This window comes from Cetorhinus maximus, unplaced genomic scaffold (assembly GCF_964194155.1).
Source record: "Cetorhinus maximus unplaced genomic scaffold, sCetMax3.hap1.1 HAP1_SCAFFOLD_94, whole genome shotgun sequence".
Classification (NCBI taxonomy): Eukaryota; Metazoa; Chordata; class Chondrichthyes; order Lamniformes; family Cetorhinidae; genus Cetorhinus; species Cetorhinus maximus.
Window position 1 is genome coordinate 412,354 of NW_027596114.1, and position 26,534 is coordinate 438,887.

The following is a 26,534-nucleotide window of genomic DNA, read 5'->3' on the forward strand; positions in this document are numbered from 1 at the left end:
TTGTGAAATGATCATTGATCCTGCAGGGTAAACCTGTCAAACTGCACAGGTCAGCAAGCAGGGCGTCCATTGATGGACAATCAGACAAGGAAATCTCTCCGTTAGAAAGGCATCAATAAAGTGGCAGAATGCAAAGAGCATTCCAATTGCAAGGGTTTGAGTAGCTGAATACTGATCTTACAACTGAAACACGCTTGAGTCTCTGATAATCCGCTCTGATGGGACATCAGATTGTTTTAAAACTTTGTGTGTAAATGGTATTACATGAATTTTGTGCTCAATAAATTCCTGAACGCTTCAACAGAACTTTTTGAGAAACTCCTTTTTTAATGGAATGGCTGCATCATCTGAAACATTTCCGCCTCTCTTTCTTTATAAGTGCTGCTCACTGAGTGGTGAGGGTCAGCATCAGACAGGATGGGAGTGCGAGTGGTGAGTTGGTTCCACTTTCCCAGCTCCCAGGGTCAAAGACTCTTCTCAAACCCCTTTACTGTCTTGAGATTAAAGTGATACAACCCCACCCTCTGCTGGCAGTTCACCGCTACTACACGCGCTGCTCTCTGCCAGTCTCCGAGAAGTTCAGTTACCGCATGGCTGCATCTGGAAACAGATTGAATAACTGTGAATATTGAACAATATTGTAAGGGATTGAAGTTTGCAGCAGGGTGGTGCATTCGCTCTTTTACCACCTGACCCTGTACGTTTACTCCCTCCTCATTCCCCATTGGAGATATTGGCTGGAGATGCGAATTGGGGATTATTTCAGACAGCCAAGTGCACATTTGGTACAGTTATCAGGCTCTAATCGCATTCAGAATGGGAGTAGGTAAACTTTGCTGGATTCTGTAATTGCTCTGCATTACATTATCAATGCTTAACCCTACACATTGCATCTTGTTAAAAATGTCCATATGTTTCAAAAAAAAATCAACATTTCTCACACTGATTCTTTTCCAAAAAAAACATACTTTGAAAGCACAAGCAACATAGCGATTATTTTTGTTGGATTTATTTTTATATGAACCTACAGTGCTCACACACCCCATCCCTCCATCTTCCTGTTATATCTTACTCTGCCCCAGTGAATCTGTAGTAGGAACAAGCTCGCCCCACTCTACCTGGTATGTTTTCCCGCTTCCTGTTCTCATTTCCCTGCAGGAAGGCGGTGGCATTTAAACCCGCCAGTCTCCCCCCTCCACATCGAGGCTCCAATTTTAAGGGCACTAGAGGGAAAAATTTGAAACCAGGATTGGGATTACGCCGTTGCCCGTCCAGTGACCATGAACACAGGCATTAGCTTGGCTCTGTCCCCATAGTGAGAGGACCCTCCCCACTCTATTACCAGAGTCAATGGCTCCGCTCCCCCCTTTGTCACCAATGCCCCACTCTGCGTCCACAGCGACAGGCCCTGCCTCTCACTGACACCAGAGCGACGGGCCCTATTCCCCCTCTGTCATAACCGCAAAACCACCAGCTTTCACTGTCCCCATGATATAGTCTCCCTCTCTCTTGGAACTGCAGGTCCCTGTAATATTGGCTGAATATTCCGCTGACACGATGAGCTAACACATTGAGGAGGTTCTCTTCTTAACAGTTTCGCGAAGGGTCCATGGAGACTGACATTAATCTCAGCCATTGAACAAACAGGTTATTTTAACCCTTTCAATCCAATTCTTCTTGCACCGCACTCAACTGGTCCATTTACCTGGTCCAGCTGGGATGTATGGGAGTTTTTAAGGGACGGAATTGTGTAAAGAGAGAATTGAGAAGTAGAAACTCGGGCAAATATTTGAGTTGTGACAGAGAGATGCAGAGAGTGTGAATGCGTGTGACAGAGATAGAGACTGTGAATGCTTGTCACAGAGAAAGGGGTAGAATCTGAATGTGTATGACGGAGAGAGGGAGAGAGTGTGAGTGTGCGTGACAGAGATAACGACTGTGAATGATTGTCACAGAGAGAGGAAGAGAGTCGGAGTGTGCATGAAGGAGAGAGGGAGAGAGTGTGAGTGTGTCTGCCAGAGAGAGGGGGAGAGTCTGAGTGCGTGTGACAGAGAGAGGGAGATAGTGTGAAGGTTTGTGACAGAGGGAGAGTCTGTGAGTTCTTGTCACAGAGAGGGAGAGGGTGGGAGTGTGTTTGACAGCGATAGGGAGAGAGTGTGAATGTTTGCGACAGAAGGAGGTAGATAGTGTGAACGTTTGCGACAGACGGAGAAAGTGTGAGTGCTTATCACAGAGCGAGGGATAGAGCCTGAGTGCGTGTGACAGAGAGAGGGAGAGAGTGTGAATGTTTGTGACAGAGGGAGAGACTGTGAGTGCTTGTCACAGATAGAGAGAGAGAATGTGAATGTGTGTGACAGAGAGAGTGACTGAGTGTGAGTGCGTGTGAAAGAGAGCAGGAGAGAGTGTGAGTGTGTGTGTGTGACAGAGGGAGGTCGAGAGTGTGAGTGCTTCTCACAGAAAGCGGGGAGGGTGTGAATGTGTATCACAGAGATTGGGTAGAGTGTGAGTGTGCGTGACAGGGAGATGGGGAGATTGTGTTTGTGTGTGACAGAGAGAGGGGAGAGCGTGAGTGTGTATCACAGGGAGGGGGGTAGAGTGTGAGTGTGTGTGGCAGAGAGAGGGGGAGAGTGTCAGTGTTTTGACAGACAGGGGGAGGGTGTGACTGTTTGTGATAGAGAGTGGGGAAGAGTGTGAGTGTGTTTGACAGACAGAAGTTGAGAGTGTGAGTGTGGACGACAGAGAGAGGGGAGAGTGTGAGTGCGTGTGACAGAGAGATGGGGTGATTGTGAGTGTGTTTGACAGAGGGAGGGTGATAGTGTGAGTGTGCGTGACAGAGAGAGGGGGAGAGTGTGAGTGTGTGGGACAGAGAGAGGGGGAGAGTGTGAATATTTGTGACAGAGAGAACGGGAGAGTGTGAATGTGTCCCTGGGTGTGGGTTAGTGTGTGCGTGTGTGTGACAGAGAGTGGGGGGAATTTGCTCCTGAAGGGTGTGAAGGCGTTGGAGAGCGCAGGGAAAAGGTCAACGAGATTGGTTCCAGGGATGTGGAATTTCAGTTCCGTGGATTGATTGGAGCAGTTGGGACTGTTTCCCTTGGGGGTGAGAAGGTTGAGAGGAGATATGACTGAAGTGTTCAAAATCTTGATGGGTCAATATCGTGAGGGATCTGGACCCAGTCGATCGGGAGAAAATGTTCCCACTGGGGGAAGGAGTGAGGATGAGAGAAATACAGATATAAGGGGATTGGGAAAAGAAGAGATGGAGACACGAGGATAAACTTTCTCAGGCAGCGAGTGGTGAGGGTCAGGAATGTGCTGCCTGAGGATGTGGGGGAGGCAGTTTCAATATAGGCGATCGAGAGAGAATCAGACTGTTATCTGAAAAGGAAGAATGTGCGGGGTTACAGGGAGAGGGGTTGAGGGGTTGAGTGGCACTAGTTCAACTGCTCATTGGGAGAGCCAGTGCTTACACAATGGGCAGAATGGCCTCCTCCTCCATTGCTACAATTCAGGGATTCAAGAGGATATGGAGGATAGAAAACGCTGAGGTAGAATAAACAATATTAATGAGCAAACTAAATGATTAAAACATTGAATAATGTCGGATTTACAGCAGAGAAACAGACCATTCAGCTCATTTCCTCTATGCCGTTCCTTATGCTACAGACGAGCCTCCTCCCAGCCTCTCTACAACTTAACCCATTGGCATACCTTCCTATTCATTTCACCTTCCTCTTTGTAACCAGCATCCCCTCAAACCCTTCTCTGTTACTCGCTCCATACATTTCCTGGTATCAAGTTACACATTCTCACCATTAACCGGGTGAAGAGATCCCTCCTGAAATCCCATTTGGCTTTTCTGGTGACTGTCTCAGATTTCTGAGCCCTAATTGTTGTCCCTCCCTCCCTCTCTACGTCTAACTCATTAGGAACAGTCACAGTTTTATACATCGCTATCGGATTGCCCATCAGTCTTCAACCTTAACAAGAGAAACAGGCTCCAGTCAGTTCAGAATTTTCAGCTAATATTAAAATCTCTCCGTTCTGGGATCTTCATTGTGAATTATATTTGCAGCACCTTAATCAGGATTTTCAGAGATGTTACTGCTGATAATTTGGAGATCAGGCTGTACAGGGTACACATGTAGCAGGAATCAGACATGGGGTATATTTTAAATCAGATTTGTGATTGTGAGTATGAGAAATCGGGATGTGAGAATTTTCAAATAGACTTCATGTTTGAACCTCTCCAGTCAGTTTTGAGAATGCAGGAAGAGCAGGCCTCCATTCAGCCCCTGGAGTTGATTCCAGCAGTCAGTGAGATTATGGCTGACCTGTGATGTAACTCAATCCGCCAGCATTTGCCACGTATCCTTTCAGATTTTTGGATAATTAAAATGTACCGGTTCTAGATTTTGAAGTTAACCATCCATTGCTTCTTACAGAAGAAGAATTCAAACTTCTACTAATGTTACATGTAGAAGTGTTTGCTAATTTTACTCAACAATCTCTGAAGCTATTTTTTAGAACACGCCCCATCATCCTCTACATCCAAAGTCACAGAAAGAGATTCTATCCCCCTTCCCCTGAATAGCTGGAGCATTTTGATCAAATCATCCCCTCTTCTGAAATGGCACAACAACCTCAGTTTGTTTAAAATCTCCTAATAATTTAACTCTTGGAATCCAGATATAGTTCTAGTAAATCTACACCTCACTCCCTCCGAGGACAATCTATCCTTGCTGAAGTGTGGTGCACAGGACTGCTCACAGTTACTGCGTGTGTGGCCTGACCAGGGCTTTATCAATCTGACACAGGACGTCTACAAACTTGTTGTCCATTACTACAGATATAAAAGTCAGCATCCCATTAGGATTTTGCATTATTTGGTGAACCTGTTGACGGATTGCCATAATCTGTGTAAAGGATACTCAAGTCCCTATGTACCTCCAGCACTTCTGGATGTTCACCAATTAGAAAGACCCCTGGTTTTTCCTTTTTTGGGCCCAAGGCTGTATCAGCTCACATGAGGCAATATTCAAGCCCATTTGACACAGTGCTCTCATTCCGTGAATCTAACAATATCTTGTAATTTTATATACCATGTATATTGCTAACAGTTTCTTGTGCCTCATGCACAGCAGTGAAACCGCCCTCTTTAATATCATAAACGAACTCTCTCTCCATAACCAGTTTAAACGTGCATGGTGGAGTTTCATATCCAGGTAAATAACTTACTCATGAAACCGAGGATCAGCAGCAGAGTCCTCATCTAACTTAGCGATATTCTGGGAAGTGAAAGGCTGCATTAGCATGGGGGAGCGTTAATGGAATTGCCAAAGGCAGGGAAATGTAATTAGAGAGTGGGACAGTGGATTAGTGAGAATATCGATTTATAGTCGGTGAGCTGTACCTCTCCCTCTCACTGGAACAACAACATATAGTGCAAGCCCTACCTCCCCCTCTCACTGGAACACCAACATATAGTGCAAGCCCTACCTCCCCCTCTCACTGGAACAACAACATATAGTGCAAGCCCATCTCCCCCTTTCACTGGAACAGCAACTGATAGAGCAAGCTCTCCCACCGCCTCTCACAGGGAGCTCAACACATAGAGGTGAACTCTACCTCACCCTTTCACTGGGGCCTCTGAAGCCAGAGGTGAAGTTCACTTGCTTACATGCCCTTAATGAAATTCAATCGAACCCTGCGCTTTTCTTGTTCAACTCCCATTCTATCAATTATTTTATTCATTGTTATCCATGACTGTCTTGCTCTCTTCTCTAGCTCCTCCTCCAGCCCCCCTCTATTCACACCCTGCTAATATCCGAATCCCGTTCCATTGCTGAGTCCTGTCTGCGTACAGGAAAAGCAGCACACACACCACCAAGCCAATACCCAGGATGTGACTAATCCCTGATCTTCTCATCAAGGTCTCTTCAGACGTCACTGCTTACCAGAGACCCCGAATGAGGTACTGCTGTGTGTGAGGCACTGGGGGTCAGTCTATTTGCTCCCCCCTCACTCTCAGGTACAACCTGCTGTGAGTGATGTCAGTCTCTGCAACACCACATCCAACACCGCTCATCACATGGGATTCACATGTGACCATTGGCTGTGCTGGTTGGCTGAAACATTCATCAATGATGCACATTGTGGCAGCAACCATACAAATTAAAGTTGTTTTCATGAAAGAAGTTGTAAAAAGAAAACAAGGAAACATCTCACCAGATATTTGGAAGTTTTATTTTCCCTGTAACATAACCTGCCTTCAGTTGTCCGTCATGAAAGGTGAGATTGTAAGCTGCTGTCAAGGAGCCTTGGCAAGTTGTGGTGCGAATCCTTAATGGGCACTGTTTTAGAGCGAGAATGTACACTGTGAAAATCTCTATAACATTCACAATCTGTCAGTGGCTTTTACTGATCCAGGCTGTTTGTATACAAACTTGTTTTTAAATTCAAGTTCTCAAACCCCAAGGGTGAAATTTGAAGTCACTCTGGATTATGACGCACTGGTTTTCCATCTCACTCCCAAACACCCATTCTCCAGCGCCTGGCCCCCAATAATCTTCGTCAATCCCCATTCTCACTAAATTTACAATCTACCTCAATAACTCAATGAGGGGACGGAGTGTTCTGTGCCCGAGCTTGCTCACAACACCAAGTTGGACAGTAAATTGTCCTCATCTTCGGCTGTCCCTCGAATTGAGGATGATGTCTGCTCGGGCTGGCCACTTCCTGTGGGTATTCATGTGGATAAACAGGCCGATTCTCCAGCCGCAGAGCTTCGGGCACACGGGGCAGGACGTTTCGACAGGTAGTGGGATCCGTAGAGCTGGATTTGCTTCTTTTCCTTCCCTTCCCTGTCTCCTCAGTCAGGCATGGAGACTGAAAGCGTGATGCGGAATGATGGACACATTGTCACCATTTTGACCGATTGTAACGAGTTCCTCCCAGTCATTAATGTCGATGTCTTTACACTTCAAGTGTAAGTCCGACAGTTTTGCTCATAAATATACTTTTGCCTTTGTCTCCTCTAATTAGTTACTTGATAAATTATAAATAATTCTGGAAGTTGGTTGATAAATCTGTAATTGTTTGATAAGTGCATTGTTGTTTGATTTTGCTTCTGTTCAATAAACATCAGGATTATTCGCCTATTCATTGTCTGAGATTCTGCCTGATGTTTCAGTCTCTGTCGAACTAAAACAGTTTGAAGGGTTAATTCAAATTGCCGTATTTACTCTGTTCAGTGCTAAATTAATTCAAGTCTAAGTTATGAAAACAAACAGCCCTTTGTATATGTACAGTGTGAGATTAAGCTCCTCCTGCTCCTACTTCTAATGTTCTTCAATGGCCGGTTCGGTCAGCTAACTCCAGGGTACAGGGTAGATTTTCAGCTGCCCCCACCCCGCACTATGGGGCCATTGCCAATACTGAGGTTATATGATGGATAGAGGCTCTGTGCTGACCAGATTTCAATGCTACACGTCATGTGTCAGAAACAAGATCATGCCAGCCTTTGGGAGAGTTGGGATTTTACTGTGTTTGACAGCCACTGTTCCCAACAGAGGTGGAGATAAGATCTCTGAGAAACCACACATCCAGGGACATGTGCAAACAGGAGCAAGGGAACAGAGAGCAGATTGAAATATGAGAACAGGAGAAGGTATTACACGCCCTTAGACTTGTTCCATTATTAAGGGGGTTGACAGCACATCTGTATTATTACAACAGTGACCCAGCTTGCACCCAGAACCTTTAATATCCTTACGTAACACAAACCCATCAAAGTGCGTCTTGGCATTCCCATTTGACAGTCAGAGCAGCTTTTCACTGGCTTATCTGTGAACTAGTGATTCCTGACATTAACCCTGAATGGACCAAAACTAAGTTTATGTCCCTCGGGAGCAGACCACTCATTGATCTTAATACCTGGGCAGCGGGTTATTCCTCCATGTTACACTCGCTGTCACATCACTGGCCCTCCAACAGTGCTGCAATCACTCAACACTGATCATCCAACTGTGCACCCACCCCCCCCCACCCCCCCTCAGTGCTGGACCTCCGACAGTGTGGCGCTCCATCAGTATTGGCCCTCCGACAGTGCCGTGCTCCCTCACTATTGGCCGTATGACAGTGCACTGCTCGCTCAGAATTGACCTACCCACAGTGCGGCGCTCCCACAGTACTGACCCTCTGACAGTGCGGCACTCCCTCAGTACTGTCACTCTGACCAGAGAAAATCATTTTGAAACCCATGCAGTTGTATTAATTGGATTTCTCCTCTATTTGCAAACTGGGTTTCTCTCAATCTCACCTATTTATGAATTGCATCCGGTATCTATTTGAACAATGCTTTGCTCTCTCTCTCCATCTGCATTTATTTAATTGCATTTGTCCTCTATTTGCATACTGCGTTGCTCCCTCTCTCACTCTCTAATGTGTTAATTGCATTCCTCCTCTATTTGCACACTGGCTTGCTCTCTCTCTCTCTCTCTCTCAATTTTATCAATTGCATTCCTATGGGTCCCTATCTCTCAAATTTATTAATTAAATTCCCCGTCCATTTGCACACTGGGTTGCTCTCTCTCTAATTCATTAATTGCATCCAGCTCTATTTTCACATTGGGTTGATAACTCTCTAAATTATTAATAACATTCCTCCCCTTTTTGCACACTGGGTTACCCTCTCTAGAACTTTTAAATTGCATTCCTCCATTTGAGCACTGGGTCTCTCTCTCTCTCTCTCATTTATTAATTGCATTCATTCACCGAATGCACAATGGGATGGTCTCTCTCTCTAATTTACTAATTTGATTGCTTCTCTATTGGCACACTAGGTTGTTCTCTCTGTCTAAAAATCATTAATTATATCTCATCCTTTTCAAACTTAATGCCTTTCTCCCTCTCCAATTTATTAATTTATTTCCTCCTCTGTTTGCACACTGGGTTGTTCTCTCTCTCTCTCTCTCTATTTTATTAACATCTTTCCTCCTCTGTTTACACTGGGTACTCTCTCTCACTCCAATATATTAATTGCATCCCTCTTCTGTTTGCACACTGGACTGCTTCCCCTCCCTCACTCTGATTAATTTATTAATTACATGCCTCTGTTTGCATAGTGCGTCGCCCTCTCTCTCTCTAATTAATTAATCGCTTTCTGCCTCTATGTGTACCCTGGGTTGCTCTGTCTAATTAATTAGATTCATCCTCTATTTGCACAGTGGGTTACTCGCTTTCTCTCTCTTTAATTTATTAATTGCTTTCCTCCTCTACTTGCACACTGGGTTGCTCCCTCACTCTCTCTCTAATTCACTAATTACATTCCTCCTATGTTTGCACGTTGGTTTGCCCAGTGTCTCACACTCTCCAATTCAATAAGTACATTCCTCCTCTATTCGCACACTGTGTTGCTGTCTCTCGCTCTCTCTCTAATGTATTAATTAATTGCACTTCTATTTGCATACTGCGTGGTTCTCTCTTTTATTTATTAATTAACTCACATCTCTACTGACACAATGAGTTGCTCTCTCTCTCATTCCAATTTATTAATTACTTAACTTCTCTATTTTCACACGTGGTTTCCCTCTCTGTAATTTGTGAATTACGTTTCTCCTCTATTTTCACACTGTATTGCTCCCTTTCTGTCTGTAATTTAGTAATGTCATTGCTCCACTATTTGCACATTGGTTTGGTCCAAATCTCTATCTGATTTATTAATTACATCGTTGTTCATTTGCACATTGAGTTCTTCTCTCTCTCTTTCTCCATGTATTTCTGAAATCTTTTCGTGACATGAACCCTGAATTTCACAATGGGTCGCTCTCTGTCTCTAATTTATTAATTGCATACCTCCTTTATTTGCATACTAGGTTTCTCTCTCTCTCTGTAATTTATTAATTACATACCTCATTAATTAGCACACTGGGTTTCTCTCTCTCTCTGTAATTTATTAATTACATTTATCTATTTTCACACTGGGTTTTTCTCTCTGTAATTTATTAGTTACATTCCTCTATTTTCACACTGCGTTGCTCTCTTTCTCTCTGTAATTTATAATTTGTTTCCCTCTATTTTCACACTGGTTTGCTCTTTCTCCCTCTCTCTTTTTCTCTTTCTCCCTCTCTCTCTAATTTATAAATTACAGTCCTCCTCTATTTTCACACTGGAATGCTCTCTTTCTCTCTCTAATTTACTAATTACATACCTCATTTATCTGCAAACTGGGTTTCCCTCTCTCGCTATAATTTATGAATTGCATTCGTCTATTTTCACAGTGGGTTGCTATTTCTCTATCTCTCTCTCTCTATCTCTCTCTCCCTGTTTCTCTCTCTCTCTCTAATTTATAAATAGCATTCCTCCTCTATTTTCACAGTGGGTTTCTCTCTGTCTTTCTATAATTTATTAATTACATTCATCCTCCATTTTCACACTGGGTTGCTCTCGCTCTCTCTGTAAGTAATTAATTACATTCCTCCATTTTCACACTGGGTTGCTCTCCCTCTCTGTAATTTATTAATGACATTGCTCTGTTCACGCTGGGCTGTTCTCTCTCCCTCTCTCCCTCTCTCTCTCTCTAATTTATAAATTACATTCCACCTCTATTTTCACACTGGGTTGCTCTCTCTCTCTAATTTATTAATTATATTTCACCTCTATTTTCACACTGGGCTGCTCTATCTCTCTCTCTCTCTAATTTATAAATTACTTTCCACCTCTATTTTCACACTGGGTTGCTCTATCTCTCTCTCTCTCTCTCTTTCTCTCTCTCTATAATTTATTAATTACATTCTCCTCTATTTTAATACTGGGTCTCTCTTTCTCTATGTCATTTATTAATTACATTCCTCGATTTTCACACTGGGTTGCTCTCCTTCGCTCTGTAGTTTATTAGTTATATTCCTCCGTTATTTTCATAGTGGATTTATCTTTCTCTCTCTAATTATTAATTGTTATTAATAACATTGTTCCACTATTTTCACAGTGGGTTTCTCTTTCTCTCTGTAATTTATTAATGACATTGCTCCACTATTTTCACACTGGGTTTCTATTTCTCTCTGTAATTTATTAATAACTTTCCTCCTTTCATTTCACACTGGGTTTCTCTTTATCTCTCTAGTTGATTGATGACATTGCTCTACTGTTTGCACACGGGGTTTCTATTTCTATAATATATTAAATACATTGCTACACTACTTGCGTATGGGTTTCCCTTTCTCTCTCTAATTTATAATGACATTGCGCCACAATTTTCACACTGCGTTTCCCTTTCTCCCAATAATTTATTAATGACATTCCTCCACAATTTGCACACTGGGTTTATCTTTCTCTCTTTAATTTAATAATGATATCGCTCCACTATTTTCACGCTGGGCTTTTATTTCTCACTGTAATTTATTAATGACATTTCTCCTCTATTTGCACACTGGGTTTCTCTTTATCTCTGTAATTTATGAATGACATTGGTACTCTATTTTCGCACTGCGTTCCCCTTACCCACTGTAATTTATTATTGATATTGCTCCTCTATTTGCACATAGGTTTGGTCGCATACTGTCCGACATTTATTAATTACATTCCAGCACCAATTGCCCAATGGGTTGCCGCCTCACTCTCACTATTTCTGTCATCTTCTATTCACATTCCCCCTCTATTCCACGCTGGCTAGCTCTCTCTCTCCTTAATGGATTAAGTAAATTCCGCCAATTTTGCACAATGGATTATTCTCTCTTTCTTTGTAATTTCTTCATCATAGGATTAACAATACTTTAATCCACTTAAGCAGGTGATTCAAGCGGGGAGGTTTGGCAAGAAAAGGGAGCTTTAATCTATGTTAAACCCCGTGCTATTCTTGTCCGGGGAGTGTTTGGTTGGGACGGTTTAGAGGGAGCCTTACTCTGTTTCTAACCCCGTGCTGTACCTGCCCTGGGAGTGTTTGACAGGGACGGTGTAGAGACAGCTTTACTATATATCTAACGCCGTGCTGCACCTGTCCTGGGATTGTTTGATGGGGACAGTGTAGAGGGAGGTTTACTCTGTATCTAACCCTGTGCTGTACCAGTCCTGGGAGTGTTTGATGAGGACAATGTCGAGGGAGCTTTACTATGCATCTAACGCCGTGCTGTACCTGTCCTCGGAGTGTTTGATGGGGACAACGTAGAGTGAGTTTATGCTGTACCTAACCCCGAGCTCTATATGCCCTGGTAGTATTTGCTGGGGACATTGTGGAGGGAGGTTTACGCTGTATCTAACCCCGAGCTGAATATGCCCTGGTAGTACTTGTTGGGGACTGTAAAGACGGAGCTTTAATCTGTATCTAACCCAGTGCTTTACTTGTTCTGGGAGAATTTGACGGAGACAGTGTAGACGGAGCTTTCCTCTGTTTCTAACCCCGTGCGGACCTGTCCTGTGAGTGTTTGATGCGGAGACTTTAGAGGGAGCATTAATCTCTATATAACCTCGTGCAATTCCTGTCCTTGAAGTGTTTGATGAGCACAGTGTCAGCCGGAATACAAAGACCACACTGGACACAGAGCCGGCACTGAAAACAGAGCCGAAACTGAACACAGAGGCCACACTAAGCACGGAGCTCACCCTGATCATAGAGCACAGCATAAACTCAGAACCAGCACTGAATATATTAACGACACTTCGCACGGAGTCCACATTGAACACAAAGCTCACTCTGAACATAGAACGCAGCATGAACACAGGAATGACAGTAAACGCAGAGCAAACACTGAACGCAGAGTTTAAACAGAACACAGATCTCAGATTGAGCATAGAGGCCTCACTGAGAACAGAGCACAACCTGAAAAAAATAAGTAAACCTGAATATCGAGCGCAAACTAATCAAACCGCCCAGAATAAACACAGAGCTCACACGGAACACTCAGGCCTCAATGAACGCCGAACACAGACTGATCGCAGAACCAGCACTAAACGCAGAGCTGGAAATGAACGCAGATTCCACACTGAAAACAGAGCAGGCAACGAACGCAGAGCCCAAACTGAACACAGAGCACACACTAAAAACAGAGCCCACACTGAACACAGAGCCCACACTGAACACAGAGCCACACTGAACACAGAGCTCACACTGAACACAGAGCCCACACTGAACACAGAGCCCACAATGACGCCAGAGGCCACAATGAACACAAATCACATGCTGAACATAGAGCGCACCCTCAACACAGAGCTCACCCAGAACATATTGCGCACCCTGAACAGAGAGCGCACACTGAACAAAGATATCACCCTGAATGTAGAGCAAACACTGATCATAGAGCGCAACCTGAACAGAAATCATAAACTGATCGCAGAGCCCACGTTAAGCACGCAGTTGACACAGAACTCGGATTCCAGACAGAGCACAGAGACCACACTGATCACAGAGACCACACTGATCACAGAGTACACACTGATCACAAAGGACACAATGATAACAGAGGACACAATGATAACAGAGGACACAATGATCACAGAGGACACGCTAACATGTTTAACACAGAACCCACCCAGCGCACAGAGCCCAAAGTGAACAAAGAGCTCAAACTGAGCACAGAGCCCACACTGACCCCAGAGACCACATTGAACACAGAGCTCATGCTGAACATAGAGCGCACCCTTAAAAGACGGCCACGATTGGACACAGAGTGCACCTTAAACAACGAGGCCACACTGAACAAAGAGCCCACACTGAACACTGAGCCCACACTGAACACGGAGACCATCTTGAGCACAGAGCTCACACTGAACACAGCCCACAATGATCAAAGAGACCACACTGAACACAGAGACCACACTGAACACAGAGACCACACTGAACACAGAGACCACACTGAAGACAGAGCTCACCTATAGCTCTCCCGGTACATGGAGTTAACCATGAACAGGGAGCCCACAATAATCTCAGAGGTCACACTGAACACAGAGATCAACCTGAACACACAGGCCACACTGAAAACAGAGGTCACCCTGTTCTATGAGCTCACACTGAACACAGAGCCAACCCTTAACACAGAGCTCGGCCAGAACATAATGCGCATCCTTAACAGAGAGCCCACATTGAACACAGAGCGCATCCTCGACACAGAGCCCACATTGAACACAGAGGTCATCCTAAACACATTTCCGACACTGATAACAGAGCTTGAAGTGAAAGTAGAGCCAACAGGAAACACAGAGCTCAAGAAAATTACGGTGCCCACACTGTTCACAGATGCCAGACTGAACCAGATAAACCTGAATATAGAGCGCACCATAAACACAGAGCACACAGTCAACACAGACCCGACACTGTGGAAAGGACCCACACTAAACGCAGAGCTGACACTGAGCTGAGCACACACTGAACACAGAGCCCAGACTGAACCCTGGGGGTCAGCCGGAATACACAGCCCACATTGAACCCAGAGCCCACACTGAACACAGAGCCGACACTGAACACAGAGCCCACACTGAGCACAGAGCCCACACTGAACACAGAGCCGACACTGAACACAGAGCCCACATTGAACCCAGAGCCCACACTGAACACAGAGCCGACACTGAACACAGAGCCGACATTGAACACTGAGCTCACACTGAACACAGAGCCCACACTGAACACAGAGCCCACACTGAACACAGAGCTCACACTGAACACAGAGCTCACACTGAACACAGAGCTCCCACTGAACACAGAGCCCACACTGAGCACAGAGCCCACACTGAACACAGAGCCCACACTGAACTCAGAGCTCACACTGAACCCAGAGCCCACACTGAACACAGAGCCCACACTGAACTCAGAGCTCACACTGAACCCAGAGCCCACACTGAACACAGAGCCGACACTGAACACAGAGCCCACACTGAGCACAGAGCCCACACTGAACACAGAGCCGACACTGAACACAGAGCTCACACTGAACACAGAGCCCACACTGAACACAGAGCCCACACTGAACTCAGAGCTCACACTGAACCCAGAGCCCACACTGAACACAGAGCCGACACTGAACACAGAGCTCACACTGAACTCAGAGCCCACACTGAACCCTGAGCGCACACTGAACTCAGAGCTCACACTGAACTTAGAGCCCACAATGAACACAGAGCCCACACTGAACACAGAGCCCACACTGAAGACAGAGCCCACACGGAACACAGAGCCGGCATTGAACGCAGATCCCATGCTGAACACAGAGCCCACACTGAACCCAGAGCGCACACTGAACACAGAACCCACACTGACCCCAGGGCTCACACTGAACACAGAGCTCACCCGGAATGTGTAGCTCTCCCAGTACATGGAGTTAACCATTAACAGAGAGCAACGCTAATCACAGAGCTCAGACTGAACAAAAGTATCAACCTGAACACCGAGAGCACACGGAACATTGATATCACCCTGAACATAGAGGCCACAATGAAAACAGATGTCACCCTGTTCAAAGAGCTCACACTGAACACAAAGCTCACACTGGACACAGATATCATTCTGAACATTGAGCCCACACTAAACAGAGAGCTCATCCTGAACATAGAGCGAGCCATGAACAATGGGCCCAGACTGACCACAGAGCTCACATTGAACACAGAGAATCATGCTGAACATAGAGTCTACACTAAACATAGTGCTCAACCAGAACACAGAATCACTCTTCGTTCCTTTTAGTGGTTCTACACCTCCCAATCCTGCTATGATTCCCTCGGGTAACTGCATTGCTTTCCTTATCATTATTTGAAATGGGGTGAACATGGCGGTCCTGCTTGGGTTAGCCCTAAGGCGCATTAGTATATTAAGTTTCTCTCTATCTCTTGAATTGCTTTTGCGATTAATGATTTTTTAAAAAGTTCAGTTCATCCTGTCCACCATCCCCGAGCTAAGTGGTTTGGTAGGGAATTTCTATTTCTATTTAAATTTATACATTTATTTAATGACTGTCCCTGTGAACTGATTTCCCTAACCTGAATCCATCTGGATAGGCACCCTCCACTCCTTCCAGTCTACTATCTCCTGCTGCTGTCCCACGTCCGATCTCAATTCCTTAAACTGCCGATACAACTCTACAATGCACCTTCTTATCCTATGTTTAAAGGGCTCCGTGTCTTCAGTTCCAGTGACGGTTGTCTGTGGGAACTGCTTAGCTCTGTCTGTCATTATAGTGTTAACCGTGTGGTCTTAGTTTTGTAGCTCGAAGGCACATTATTACAATCAGTAATACATCTATATTGCCTTTTTCTAGCTTTCCCTTTACCTATATCCATCTTGTGCTAAATTGTAGTTAAGTATTATTTCTCCTTATATTTCAATTCCTGAACTACAGATTCCACATAGTTTTACCTCTAAATTCTTTTTGCCCCTGGCCATGATCAACATAAGATTCTTTTGAGGTCATTTTCTCTATTGTCTTGATCGTTTAAAATGTTCCCTTGTTCTTTAGGCATTATTAACTTTTCCATGTGAGTGAGGATCTCTGCCTCCAGATCTTTGCTTATCTCCCCTGTGCCGTTCCAAATTCTCGGCTGATGGCCAGATTATCAAATTCCGTTCCCTTAAAACAGTTTGTATATTGCGTCCTCTTTCCCTAACTCTTTCTCCTGCTTGCCTCGTACCATTTTTCACATACAACAGTCTACAATCTTATCTTGTTCAGATGTGTGGAGAGAATTTAAAATCCAGTAAAGTATTCTCATAACAGTTTTAAAACAGAAATAAGGCATTGAAATGTTTTGCTTACTTATCTTCTTCTCAAACAACATTTTATTGTCCCAAAAGTAACCCAATAAATTGTGTCTGTTTCTTTTAGAAATGAACAGAATCATTAACTCGGCCAGAAATTGTATTTCTGCCAACCTTTGTCAAGGTCTTGAGCTTATCTTCATATTATAAGGATTGGCTTAAATGCAGAAGCCTGCAGCATTTGAATGAGTGCTAAATGCTGTAAAACCTTTTAAAATTTAAATCCCCTTTTGAGAAAGTATCAGGAACTAAACCTCAAATTTTCAACTTTATAAGAAACGTAATTAAGCTATCAAAATTAAAACAACCTTCTTTGCATGTGTAACGATTTGTATCCTGATTGGAAGTCCATATGTTTATCGACAAGTTCCTAATCTATGGATAGCATCCTCGGTATTCAAAGTAACCTGTAAAATTACACTGCACTTTACATCGTAATATTGTCCAAAATTCAAATTACAGTGCTGTTGAAATGCAGATTTCCTTTAATATTTAATTCATCACTTCAAAATAAACCCTTTTTTTTCCATTTGAACCACTTAGACCGTGTGTTTATCTCTGTTGGTTTCCCTAGAAACGTTTTGAATTTCATTTTTTTCCCTCATAATTTTAGAATACAAACCCGTATGTGTCAACCCCAAACAGCTTGGAAGCTGGTGATACTAGTCTGCAAGTGGCTGCTGTAAATGTTTGTTTATCTAACTCTGTTTAGCTTTATGTGACCTTCAAATTGCCATTTTTCTTTGGCAGAAATATCATTTCAAACCTCATACACAAAACTTTGCAATGTTTCAGTATACTATTCCTTCAATCTAATATCGTGCTTTCAAAGCTAAAGTGCTGAACTATACACACAGATAACAATTTACGGAAAAAATCACATTCAAGCTCACATACAAATGCTTTTTGCACACAAAGAAATATATTTTTAGAGGTATGTATTTATATTCCTGTATCCTTAACTTGACTTAAAACGTTCATATTCTAAACGAAATTGTGAGAAGTGTCCGGAGGGAGTTGAAGAGAGAACTAAAGCATTTGGTTGAGAAAGCATCTGTCACATTTGTTCAGAGTGCGCTCTGTCTGGCCACAGGGTGCCTTAGGTTTACATGGACTGAGTACTTACTGTGGACAATAAAGCATAAGATGGCTTTTGTAACTTGTGTTATCCTTATAAATCTACAGTTATCTTAAAGGTATAGTTGTGGGTGACGGACTATTGTAATATGGTTCATCTTTTCTTGTTGAATAAATGTTTCATTCATTTCTTAAATGATAATCAGCTGGCTCCTGTGACTCTGTTTAGTAGCTACTCTCCACATATCTAAACAATTAAATTACGATCGATCAATCTGGGCTCCACACTGTGAGCATGCTTATCCAGGGGAAACCTCGGCAAGAGACCATAACACACCCTGATATGAATACCAAGTATGCACTTAAATCAGAACCTGAATGTAAAACAGACCCTGATCCCAGTATATGTTCTGAAAACTAAAACAAGAACCCTGAGCCCGAAACAGGTCCTGAAACTATTGCAGTCTCTGAAGCAAATGCAGAGATCAGCACAGGGCCATATATCTCCTCCTTCCCCACTCGATCTCATACAAACCCTGCACCATCGCAACTAGCAAACAACCCTCCCTCCCCACACCCACCCCCACCTACTTTGCCTGCAAACGTAAACCTCCCTCTTTCCACCAAGTATATCAACACCCTCCCCAGTGCACATGGTATAACAACCCCTCCCCTGATGTAGCTGGTATATTTACCCCTGCACCTGTATACCTGCTGTATCACCTTCCGTTCCACTGCCTACAAATGAACCGCTCCTCGCTGCTCCTCGTGTGTACCTGGCCTGTTCCCCACCAGGACTGAATATGGAGTAAATATGTCCTCTGGTGTACCTTGTATATCACACTGGTCCACCCCTCCAGCTGGTATATCTCTCCCTTTCCAAGATTCAGATGCAATAACCACACCAACACCCACCTTCGCCCTCTTCCAAAATGACTGGCATATAAACTCCAGCCCCCTTCTCTCTGGTCTACCTGTAACGATGCGTGTATCTCTTCAATCTACCTCCTGGCCTCGGTGAACTGGGTAGAAACCCCACCCACAATGCAGCATGTAGACTTCCTTACTCACTGTGGGACATGGACACTGTCACCCGGTGGAGCTCTCCCCCTGCCCGCGATGAACTGTGATATCACCACTCCTCCCATGTCCCTGTGACATCAGCCCCTACCTTCTCGTGTTCTGGTTGGACTATTTCCCTCGGTACTATGGATTCCATAGCGGGAGGGACAACTTGTGACAACGTGGCCGAGAGGAGCTGGGCCACTCTGCTTCAAAAGTTGAGCACTCTCCCTATATCGACACCCACTCTGTCACTGGAGCAACAGGCCCCGCCCAACATGACATCCAATGGCAGCACCCGCCCCAGCCCTGACAAATTATATCAGGTCCCGCCCCCACCCTGACAATGAGGCTAAAGAGGCCCATTCTGAGAATGCAGCAACAATCCCCGCCCTCGCTCATACGTTTGACCAACAGACGCTGCCCCCTGTAGGAGAATAGAGCAAAGATGACGCCCCCGCTTAGAGAATGGAACTACAGACCCCGCCCCCGCTCTGAGAATGAAAGAACAGGCCCCGCCCCCGCTCTACGAATGGAGCAACAGACCCCGCCCCCGCTCTGAGATTGGAGGAACAGGCCCGACCCCCACTCTGAGAATGGAGGAACAGGCCCCGCCCCCGCTCTGAGATGGAGGAACAGGTCCCGCCCCCGCTCTGAGAATGGAGCAAGAGACCCTGCCCCCGCTTTTTGAATGGAGGAACAGGCCCCGCCCCCGCTCTGAGAATGGAGGAACAGGCCCTGCCCCCGCTCTGAGAATGGAGCAAGAGACCCTGCCCCCGCTTTTTGAATGGAGGAACAGGCCCCGCCCCCGCTCTGAGAATGGAGGAACAGGCGCCTCCCCCGCTCTGAGAATGGAGGAACAGGTCCCGCCCCCGCTCTGAGAATGGAGTAAAAGGCCCCTCCCCCGCTCTGAGAATGGAGGAACAGGTCCCGCCCCCGCTCTGAGAATGGAGGAACAGGTCCCGCCCCCGCTCTGAGAATGGAGGAACAGGCCCCGCCCCACTCTGAGAATGGAGGAACAGGCCCCGCCCCCGCTCTGAGAATGGAGGAACAGGTCCCGCCCCCGCTCTGAGAATGGAGGAACAGGTCCCGCCCCCGCTCTGAGAATGGAGGAACAGGCCCCGCCCCACTCTGAGAATGGAGGAACAGGCCCCGCCCCCGCTCTGAGAATGGAGGAACAGGCCCCGCCCCCGCTCTGAGAATGGAGGAACAGGCCCCGCCCCCGCTCTGAGAATGGAGGAACAGGCCCCGCCCCCGCTCTGAGTATGGAGGAACAGGCCCCGCCCCCGCTCTGAGAATGGAGTAACAGGCCCCGCCCCCGCTCTGAGTATGGAGGAACAGGCCCCGCCCCCGCTCTGAGAATGGAGTAACAGGCCCTGCCCCCGCTCTGAGAATGGAGAAACAGGCCCTGCCCCCGCTCTGAGAATGGAGAAACAGGCCCTGCCCCCGCTCTGAGAATGGAGGAACAGGCCCCGCCTCCGCTCTGAGAATGGAGGAACAGGCCCCGCCCCCGCTCTGAGAATGGAGGAACAGGTCCCGCCCCCGCTCTGAGAATGGAGGAACAGGCCCCGCCCCCGCTCTGAGAATGGAGGAACAGGCCCCGCCCCGCTCTGAGAATGGAGGAACAGGCCCCGCCCCGCTCTGAGAATGGAGGAACAGGCCCCGCCCCGCTCTGAGAATGGAGGAACAGGTCCCGCCCCCGCTCTGAGAATGGAGCAACAGACCACGCCCCCGCTCTGAAAATGGAACAACAGGCTCCGCCTCCAATGTGAGAATGGAGCATCAGACCACGTCCCCGGGGGCGGCATTGCCCCAAATCCCCCACCCTGGTTCTATCCAGTCTCCAATTTGTGAGTGCCCAAGAGGGAGGCAGCGGACGCCAGGATTGGGATTAGGCCATGGCCATGATGACATTTGCTAGCATGGCTCTGTCCCCATAGAGAGACCGCCCTCCCCACACTGTTAGCAGAGTCATAGACTCCGCTCCCCCCCCACCACCCCACTCTGCCAACAGATCCAGAGAGAATGCCCCGCCCTGCCCAACAGAGCGACAGGCCCTGCCCCTCACTGACATAAGAGCGCCAGGCTCCATTTCCTCTTCGTTTCCACGGCAAAACTACCAGCCTCATTGTCTCCTTGGCAGCAGAGCCCCCACCGCTCTCTCACCATGGTCACAGGCTCCAACATCACCTCTGTCACTAGGGCGATAGGCGGCAGCCCGCTCTGCCGTGACAGGGACACGCCCGGGGCCCCACATTTCACAATGGAGACAGGGCTGGTCCCCACTCTGTCACAACAGAGGCAGCTCAGCGCTCCGTTGGAAGAGTGATATTAAATTGAAGAAAAGTAGAAACTCTCAGAGATTAATTACTTCAAATAATCGAAAGCATCGAAGAATTGGAGTAAAGGGATATTTCAGCACATTCTTCAACTGCTCCCTGAACTTAGTCTGGGACACGGCATAAATCCCAGTGTTTGTGCAGCAGCTCAGGAGCTGAAGCATGAATCCCAATTCCCGCACATATTCATCCATCCATAGAAAATGAGCCCCCATATAAAACATCCGCCTGCAGATAGAATATACCATTAACATCGCGCACAACAGAATGAAATTGGCCGAGATAACAAACAGTAAAATTATGGATTTCCTGCGACTCTCCATCTCTGGGTCTCTGGGACTCTCCCCACTGCTGTGAGCCCGGAGTCTCCTGCGGGCTCTGCTGCTCATTAAAATGTGTCCGACGGTGAGAACATTGAGCAGCAGAATCAGGACAAATGGGACACAGGGAGTAAGGATGTGTATAAAGTATAAAGCTGGTTTAAACAAACAATTTACCTGCTTCCTCAATGACATTCACTCCTAGGCAATGGTTCGACGACCTCACTTGTCCCGTTCACTGCATCCAGTGTGCAATGTATTCAAATTAATGACTAATAGATCTTCAATACGATTTGACAATAAATTGAAAAAAAAAAATCCTGTGCTCAAAAACATTTCATAAACATTCCTTTTAGGATGCAACAGCAAAAGCATCCTATAACCTGACAGACTGCGGTTTTGCTTCCATGGCGGATCATTGTTTAGGTGCTTCATTACTTTTCTCTGTTCCAGTTAACGTACTAACGATTCTGATATTATTCAGATGAAAGTGTGGACTGTCGAAATGTATCAACCGCTACCTGTTGGGCATGGCAATGGCCGATCTGCTGGTCATCATCACTGATCCTATGTTAAGAGGGATATTTTGAATATACTTCCCAGGTTGATTTATGGGCATTACTCCCGTTTGCTGCCTCAATAACTTCCTGGTTTTTGCAGCCACGACTGTTTCTGTATGGCTAACAGTGGTGTTCACCTTTGATCGTTTTGTGGCCATTTGTTGTGAGAAGCTGAAAACAAAATATTGTATCCCGAAAATGGCAGCTCAACAGTGAGTGTGCTAGGCTCCTTAGAGTGTACCCCTTGGTTCTTCGCATCTGAAGCTGTATATATAATTGATAACGTTCCCTGGTATTGTACCATTAAATCTAGCCTCATTAATTCCACTGCTTGGGCAGCATATGAATTGTTTCACGGCATTTTGTCTCCTTGTGTCCCGTTTTTTCTAATTTCGATTCTCAACTTTCTGACTGTCAGATGCATTTTAGTGACCAGCAGAGTCCGGACGGGTCTCCAGGGCCTCAGCAGTGGCGAGAACCGCAAGGATCCAGAGATGGATCATAGAAGAAAAGCTATCATTTTACTGTTCAGCATAACAGGCAGTTTTTTAATGTTATGGGTGACACAGTTTGTATTTTATGTTTATCAGCGAATTACAGAACAATATAATTTTTCTGCCACTGACCCCCTTTATATCACGGAAAGTACAGGAATGATGCTGCAGCTTCTCAGTACATGCACCAACACGTGTATTTACGCTGTGACACAGGCGAAATTCAGAGAGGAGTTTAAGAACCTGGTGATATACCAATTCAAACTGCTTGTTAGATTATTTAAATACTTGACGGAGACCATGGATTTCAAACATGATAAATAAATGCCATTTGAACCACTAACGCCTTCAGCCTTCATTTTTAAATTGGCATTGCAAAGGCGCAAACATCTTCGTTGAGCTTATCCTAAGAATCTTGTTGAATATTAGAACTCCAAAGCGAAGTCTTCAGAGTGTCCCTTCAGTGCTTCCTTTGTCTTCAATGAGAGCGCACCCCAGCCTCAAATCCTCCATAGGAAATTCATTTGGTTAACTATTTTAAAGCATTTTGGTTGCATAAACTGGGTTGGACAGATGTGTCTCCGGTGAAAGTCTGAATGTTTGACGTGTCAGTTCAATGTCTGCTATTCTGCTCTGCCATCTGAGCTGCAGAGCTTTCCTCAGGCAGCTCAACTAAAAATGATTGCGCTTTATGACATGGTGTTTGTGCACAATCAGATTTTCAAACTTTTTGCAAATTTGACAGTCCTATTGCAGTGTGGACTTTCACTTAGGTAAGCGGGCAGATTACTCTTCACTTCCAGGTTGATTTCAGGAGGCATCCGAAGGTTACACTTTTTATGTGTGCTTTACATTCTTGCATGTGCCTCATTATCGACAGTGCGATTGAGTGCGCTGCCGAGATAAGTGAAGCCCTCCATTGCAAACACCTTGTAAGCATAGACTGAAACATTGCGCCCTGGTACAGACTGATACATTACTTCATTTTTCGTCATGATGATCATGAGGTACAAGTTGTTGCATGATTGGTGGGCAAGTCTGTGCTACCTGCATTCCCAGCTCTGAACAGGTAACACGCCCACAGACATCTGAAAACACAAAGTGATGAAGAATGTTCTTAGACACTTTGTTCATTGCCTGCAGTAGTCGCAGGATGGTGAGCTTTCATGTTGTGCAATATTTAATTCCAATGTCAGCATCGCCATAATGGAGGGCATTGAAGAGAATGGGGAGAAAAAAGAAAACATGCTGAAGAGAGTCGATTCCAGCACACAGCCCTGTTTAACTCCATTAGTGACCGGAAACGGGTGAGAAGACTCACCGTCATCCAGGGAAGGTGTGAGCATGACGTCGTGGAACGGTTGAACCAGTGTGATGAATTTCTCAGGCAGCAGAATGTTTTCCTGACCTTCTAAAGTCTCTCAAGTCTGACTTGTGTCAGCTAATCATAAGTGGCTTAGAAGCTAAAACCTTGTTCTTGAAATTACTAACCCGAAGATTTTAAGCTGCCTTACTGGAAGTGCCATGTCAGTGATTCTAGGACAATTGATTGAACTGCAGTCTCCACTGGCAGCAGATCCTGGTCGACGTGTTGCACTAAGAAGATCAGAACGATTATGGCAAAGGTTTTCCGAGAGAGGAAGTGGCGATTTCACTATGATTGTTTGATGGTTGGCGGGTTACATTCCATTTGTGCAGCTTGGCAATGAGGTACCTTGTATTATTCTGGAGCATTCCCTTTCCCCCTCATAGGGTGAACGATTTTAATTAGGCTATTAACGAGGCACTGGCATCCAGCCATTTAGACATCATCAGCTTCTTTACATTTAACTATAGACAGAAGATTGAGAGTTTTATTCGTCTACTGTTTGCTGCAAGCTTTATCAAGAGAACGGTTAATGGAAAACGTGTCTCATCATTGATGTCTGGAAGCTCAACGAGAATGTTTTTTTATTGGGTTCTGCCCAACTTTGCACATTGTGCTTTTGTTCTTCCTATGGTTTTCGCCCATAGGCGCAGAGGGCTGCTGACAAATCAACCAAGGCTTGTGACTTCAAGCAGTTTTCGAGAATCATAGGCACTCTTCTATCTTGTGCTATCGGCAAATTAGGCAATTTATTCACTCTTCAGATTGAACCATTTGTCTTATATCTTTCTGAGCTTGCATCCTTCAATCCTGCAGAGGTTTGAGTAGGCTACGTGCTTAGATATAGTGGACATGTGATTGAGCAAATCCCAGTAAAGGTAATGATTCTCTTCCATTTGTTATTGGATCCGCTGACAGTTTTCATTCAACAAATGTTGATTCATATGAACGGTAAAAAAAAAAAAGGTCATGTACAGCGCTGGAGTACCCTGCATTCCTGAGTGTCACCCACTTCTCCTCAATTCAGTGTCACAGTTTCACTGTTCATGTGCGACTCAGAAATGCTCTGGGAGGGATTCCTTCTTGCCTGCCTGTTTCAAAATTCAGACTTTGAGACACTTGTGCACTTTAAGACCTGGCATTGCCAACGTGTGAGCCAAAAATGTGTATCTTTGAAAGGATAAGACAGTGGTCAGCACAGCAACCAACGCCTCACATGGCTTCATTATCCGAACACCATACCTGTCCTGTGCCTGGTGATAACATGGTCGATTAAATGCCAGTGCTCAGAGCCCGGGTGCACCCAAGGCCCCATGTTCCAATTGGAGAGACGGAAAACCGTGTTGGTGATTAAAGTGCCATATTGTTCAGCCATCTGCAGCACGGCAACTTCCAATGGCAAGATTCTTGTGAACCCTTCCAATGATACATAGGAGCAGAAAGACCAGAAGACATGGGAGCAAATATTAGGCCTATGGGCCAATCGAGTCTGCTCCACCATTCAATCATGGCCGATAAGTTTCTCAAACCCATTCTCCCGCCTTCTCCCCGTTCCCTTTGATCCCCTTAGCAATCAGGAAGCCATCTATCTCCGCCTTAAAAACACTCAAATACCTGGCCTCGACAGCCTTCTGTGCTAATGAATACCATAGAGCCCTCAAACGTTGTTCATATGTTGAGCCTTTCATTCCTGGCATCATTCTCGTGAACCTCCTCTGGATACTCTCCAGGGCCAGCACATCCTTCCTGAGTTACGGGGCCCAAAATTGCTCTCAATGTTCTAAATGTGGTCTGACAAGAGCCTTATAGAGCCTCAGCAGTATATCCCTGCTTTTATATTCTAGTCAGCTCGAAATAAATGCCAACATTGCATTTGCCTTCCTACCTACCGACTCAACCTAAAAGTTAACATTAAGAGAATCCTGGGCTACTACTCCCAAATCCCTTTGCACTCCAGATTTCGGAATTCTCTCCCCATTTAGAAAATAGTCCATGCCTCTATTCTTCCTAGAAAAGTGCATGACCTCACACTTCCCCACGTTGTAATCCATCTGGCAATTCATTGCCCATTCTCCTAACCTGTCCAAATCCTTCTGCAGCCTCCCCATCTATTCAATACTACTTATCCCTGCACCTATCTTTGTATCATCTGCAAACTTAACCAGGATGCCCTCAGTTCCTTCATCTAAATCATTAATGGATAAAGTGAAAAGTTGTGGTCCCAACACTGACCCCTGCAGAACTCCACTAGTCACCGGCCGCCATCCTGAGAAGGACACCCTTATCCCCACTCTCTGTCTCCTGCCAGACAGCCAATCTTCTATCCATGCTAATATCTTGCCTCTAACGCCATGAGCTCCTATCACGCTGAGCAGCTTCCTGTGCGGCACCTTGTCAAAGGCCTTCTGGAAGTCGAAGTAGATAACATCCATTGGCTCTCCTTTGTCTAACCTACTCGTTACCTCCTCAAAGAATTCTAACAGATTTGTCAGGCATGACCTCCCCTTAATGAAACCATGCTGAATTTGCCGGATTTTACCATTCACTTCCAAGTATTCTGAAATCTCATCCTTAATAATGGACT